Raw genomic sequence first — 5,643 nt, 5'->3', positions numbered from 1 at the left:
TCAGACACTCCAGAAGAGGGTGTCAGATCTTGTTACAGATGGTTGTGAGCCACCATGTGGTTGCTGGGATTTGAACTCTGGACCTTCGGAAGAGCAGTCAGGTGCTCTTACCCGCTGAGCCACCTCACCAGCCCTAGAACTTTTGGACTTTTAAACATTGTTGAAGGGGGCTGGAGGAATTGTGTCACTGTCAGGGCAGGCTTTGAAGTCTCAGTCCTTCTGCTCCCTATGAGTCAAGATGTAGAACTCCCAGCTACCTCTCCAGCACCATATCTGCCTGCATGCTGCCATGCTTCATGGCACTATCATGGTGGGACCTTTTATAAGAGTTGCCATGGTCATGGTATCACTTCACCAAGACAGTTGCTTTCAGTAAGATTTCTAGAGCCAAGAAGTGATGGGGAAAGGAATAACAATACAGTTGGAATTGTTACCACTGGGAGGGCAGTCTCAGACCCCAGCCTTTTGCCCTCAGGGAAAATCACGTTTATGATGAAGTTGCAGACTGAGCCTTGGAGACTCCCTGCAAGGCTGTTTCAGTCAGGCTTCTATTTCTGTGCTAAATACTATGAACAAAAGTAATGTGGGGAGGGAAGGGTTTATTAGTCTTACAGGTTACAGCCCATCATCAGGTGAAGCCAAGGTAGAAACTGAAGGCAGGAACCTGGAGGCAGGAACTGAAGCAGAGATGTGAAGGAGTGCTGCTTAATGACTTTATCCTGTGGTTTACTACCTGCCCAGAGATGGCCTTACTCACAGTGGATCAGGCCCTTCCAGGTCAATTGTCAATCAAGAAAATGCTTGCCTACAGGCTAGCAGGGTGAGAGCATCTCCTCTGTAGAGATTCCCACTTCTCAGATGATTCTAGATTGTGTCAAGTTGACAAGCATAGGAAGTAACACAAAGGTTGTAATAGAGTGACTCACTATACAGATGTTAAGCCACGGGTCAAGGTAGGGAATGAGAGGCTGGAATGAATAGAGACAGAAGGGAGCCAGACACGGTCCAGAATCCTGCAAGCACACTTGGGCAGGGTTGGTAGCCCACTCCTCCTCCACAACCAAGGTGTAGAGGACCCAGTAGTTTGATGCCTTGGATAGAGTGGCCTGAATTTGTATGTCACTCACAGTGGCCTAGCAACAGCCAGGAAAAGAAAAGCTGTTGCCAACCTGGGAAGACAAACAGATGTTTGGTAACTCTATTTTATGTTGGGCTGTTTATACTTTTGTCAATACTTTGAATGACTCTGTCAATTTAACATCCCAGCTATATCTCCCTTGTTAGAACATTTCCTGTATGTGACAGCCTTTTCATTTTCTTATGATGTCTCCTTGTGAACAAAAGATATAATAATTTATTGAAGTTCAATGTCTCCCCCTTTTTTCTATTTTATTGCTGTTGCTTTCTGAGTCTTCTATGAGACAGTTTCACCAACTCCTAATTCACAAAGAAGTTATGCCATGTTGTATTCTAAAAAGCTGTTCATCTATGATTTATCCCAAATTAATATCTGTGAAGTGTGAGAGGAAATAGTTAAGGTGAACCTGTCTGCTGTGACCATTCTATGCCTGTAAGGAAGTTTACTTGGTGGAGAGGGGTCAGTCCTATTTAAGGATTGTGGGATTGTCTTTGCAAATTTCTTATTTTTGTGTCTGTGTCAGGGTTCCTACCTTGAGAACTATTGACATCCTGGGCCAAATAAACCCGTATTATAGCTAGCTGCCCTCTGTATCATACGATAATTAGAGGCATTCTTGGCCTCAGTCAATATTGTCTCCCTCCTTGGTGGTAACAATGGAAAATAATGATGCTTAGAGAGGAAGAGAGGGAGAGAAAAAGAGATAGAGAAACCAAAATGTTTTCAGCATGAGAATTTATAAATAGATTGTGAGATATTTGACTGCCAAATAGTGAAAATGAATAAGCTTGAGGTACAAACATGAGCATGGGTAACAACAGCAAATCAAAATAATGACACTTGAAATCAATGGAATAAAAAAATTACAAGAAACACTAAAGGCTAGTTCTTCAAAAGAAATCAACAGTACTTTATCAAGAAAAAGATATTAAACCATACTAAAAGTCCCTGTCAGGGATGGGAAGGGTAGTCCCACTACAGAGCCTACAGATGCTGCCTTCTTTAGAGTTGCTTGAGGACCACACCTCCTCTGAGAAAGGCCTGTTTCTATTTCATCATTTTTCCTACTGCCTTTCTCTAGATTCATTTTCATAAGCTTTAAAAATTAATTTTGATGCTAAATTTTGTCTGTTCCTTTCCTTTCAGTACTGGTTTTCTAACGGATGACTTAGCCTCTCTCTACATGGTGATAGAGATTGCACTCATCAGGCTGCGGGATAATCCCACAGGAACCTGGAAGTCAGCTCCATTCATGTGGAAAGGGAAGGTCCTGGCATCCAAGTACCTGGTTAGGTCAGAATTGCTGGGAAGGTAAGGGAACTTGGAGAAGGTTCTGAGGCTCTTTTAGTTCTCAGGTGTGGCCTAAAGTGGAATTGGCAGTGAATGCTGGCCCATCAAGGCTTTGCTGACCTCTGAGCTGAGCATTGTGGCCTTGGAACATCCTCCTTTTCCTGTCCTTGGAACCTCATTGAATTCCTGCCCTAGAGGCATTCTTTGGGTTGATAGGTTTTGTCCCTTCAGTCCTAGCTTTACTTAGCCATGCTGTGCATGTCCCAATCCCCCATCTAACCCTGCTGTGCATCCCAAGGCCCCACCTACCTTCCTCCCTATCTAACTCCCCACCTAGCCCTGCTGTGCATCCCAAGGCCCCACCTACCTTCCTCCCTGTCTAACTCCCCACCTAGCCCTGCTGTGCATCCCAAGCATCTTGTGCCACTTTCCTTGCCCTTTGCTCCCATGCACCCTCTTTATTTGATTTTTTTTTTTTTTTGGTGATTTTATAATTTTTCCACTTTCTTCTTCTTTTTTTTTTTTAAAAAAATATTTATTTATTTATTATATGTAAATATACCGTAGCTGTCTTCAGACAGTCCAGAAGAGGGCATCAGATCTTGTTACAGATGGTTATGAGCCACCATGTGGTTGCTGGGATTTGAATTCCGGACCTTTGGTAGAGCAGTCGGGTGCTCTTACCCACTGAGCCATCTCACCAGCTCCCTCCACTTTATTCTTCTAAATCACTCCTAGCTTGGAAAGTGGTTCAGGAATCTTTATCTAGATATCTAGAGGTGCTAAATCAATCTCTCCCTCCTCTCCTCCCCTCTCCTCCTCCCTCCTCCCTTTCTCCTTAATCCCTTTCCCCTCCCCCCACCTCCTTCCTTCCTCCTTCCTGTAGCCATTGGCTTCTCTGGCCCCTCTCCTTTTGGTCTCAGAGAGAAAGGAAAGGCCACACCTGGAAGAGGCAGAGAACTGCAATTACTGAAGCTAATGGTTTGTCTCTCACTAAAGTTCAAGTTCATTAGTGAAACTCCCTTTGTCTTGTCCTTCTGCTTTCTGATGAACTGGTACTTATTTCGCAATCAAGAGTAAGAAAGTTGAGTGTAATAATAACTAGCTTCATTAAGGTTTTTGAGAATGTTAGACTTGACATAACCTTCAGGAGGGCAGAGTTTTGTTTTGTTTTGTTTTTTCTTTTTCTTTTCTTTTTTCTTTTTGCCTGCTGTGTCCATCACTGTGACCTCAGTACTCAAGCCAGGGTCCTGTCCATAGTGAATGCTGCACTAACACTTGCTGTGGAGGTAAAGAAAGGAACATCGTTTGATGCTTCCACAGACAGGCAGTGTGCTAAGGATCTCTTCTCTGCCTCTTCTCTTAGTACTCATAACAATCTAGTAAACTAGGAGCCACAATGTTTTCTTTGTAGATAGGAGAAACTGAGATACAAAGAAGTAAGATGACTTGTCTAGGTTGAAAAATTCAGAAGCTACCCAGTTAGATGCGGGCCCACATCTGTGGTGTTCCCTCAACCTCACTCACGGTAACAGCTCCATGTTTGATCATCCATGGATAAGAGACACTGACTTGTGGGAGTCTGGGAACCACTGCTGGGAATAAGGTGTGTGTGTGTGTGTGTGTGTGTGTGTGTGTGTGTGTGTGTGTGTGTGTAAAAAGGCCATTAAGCTCATGAAAAGATGTTCAGTGTTGTTAGCCATCAAAGCAGTGCAACCACAATGGGATACCAGTTCACAAGCACTCGGGAAGCTATAAAGAAAAATATGATAGATAATAATAAGTGTTAGCAAGGATGGAAAAACAGCAACAAAACTAAAACCAAAAATATAACCTGCCTATGCTGTCACTTATGACCCAAGATGATCCAGACATTTTGGAAAATAATTGGTTTGGCAATTCTTCAAAGGGCAACTATGGAATTACCATACCTTAGCATTTCCATGCACAGGGGCCAACATCTGCATGAATACCTGTACACAAATGTTTATGGTAGACTAGGTCAGCCTAAATGCCTGTCAGCTTGCATGCAGTCTTTCCATTTAACAGAGACTTAGTCTGCTGTGAAAATGAATAAAGTCCCAGTGTATGTACAACACAAGGGAGCTGTACAAATGAAAGAAGCCAAATGAGGCCACGCCTCCTGTCATTCCATCAAAGGAGTGTCCAGGATAGGCCAACCAGAGAGCAAAAGTGGATGAGTGTGTAATGGGGACTAGGGTGACAGGAACATAGGTAGTAACTGCTCATGAGTCTGGATCTTCTTTGGGAGGTGTTAGAGGTTTTCTGAAGTCACTGAACCATGCCTGTCCTGTTCAAGATAGAAATGTTATGGAAAATAAGTTGTACCACATAAACCTGTTGTTTATACAGTTAATCATTTGGGGAGTGTGGAGAATGCATAGCTCAGTTCAGCAGGAAGGGGCGTGATTAGAGAAAAACCAGAATGGCAAAGATCCAGGTCTTCTGTTCTAGTTTGTTTCTATTGCTGTGATACAATACCCTGAACAAAAGCAACTTAGAGGATGAAAGGGTTTGTTTGACTAACAATTCCAGGTTACAGTCAATCATTTTGGGAAAGTCGGGGTAGGAGCTCTCAGCAGCAGCTAGTCATGTCAAATCTATAATCAGGAGCAGAGAGGACGAATCCACCAAGCCGCCTGCTTGCTTAGGTTTTTATCTAACTTCCTACTGTCCTCGAGAGTTTAGGTCCGCCTGCCTAGAGAATGGTGCTGCCCACAATGGGCTAGGTCTACATCAATTCGCAACCAAGACAATCCTCCACTGAAATGCCCACAGGCCAACTTGGTCTAGATAATTTCTCATTAAGACTTGCCAGGTGATTCTGGGTTGTGTCCTGTTGACCCTGAAAGCCAGTGAGCAAAACTTCATTAGGCTTGACTGAGTGAGGCTGATTCTGCTGCTTCCTGGCCGAGGCTTCTTGGGGAAACTCTGCCCATCTCTGGTCTGCTATTTCCTTCTTCGTCTTGAGGTAGGAATGGCTATGAAGATGTTTCTGGAGACTTTGAATTCTTTTCTTTCTTTCTTTCTTTCTTTCTTTCTTTCTTTCTTTCTTTCTTTCTTTCTTTCTTTCTTTCTTTCTTTCTTCCTCCCTCCCTCCCTCCCCCCTCTCTTTCTTTCTTTTTCTTTCTTTCTTTCTTTCTTTCTTTCTTTCTTTCTTTCTTTCTTTCTTTCTTTCTTTCTTTCTTTCTTTC

General features: G+C 43.2%; 1 protein-coding gene across 1 annotated transcript in view; it reads left to right on the top strand.

Annotated features, from left to right (window-relative positions):
• C1H10orf90 (chromosome 1 C10orf90 homolog) overlaps nt 1–5,643 on the top strand; it is a 102,107-nt gene that overhangs the window by 973 nt on the left and 95,491 nt on the right. The gene's annotated exons all lie outside the window — the stretch shown is intronic.

This window comes from Mus pahari, chromosome 1 (assembly GCF_900095145.1).
Source record: "Mus pahari chromosome 1, PAHARI_EIJ_v1.1, whole genome shotgun sequence".
Lineage (NCBI taxonomy): Eukaryota > Metazoa > Chordata > Mammalia > Rodentia > Muridae > Mus > Mus pahari.
Note: the sequence above shows the minus strand (reverse complement) of the source record. Positions and strands in the feature narration are given on the sequence as shown.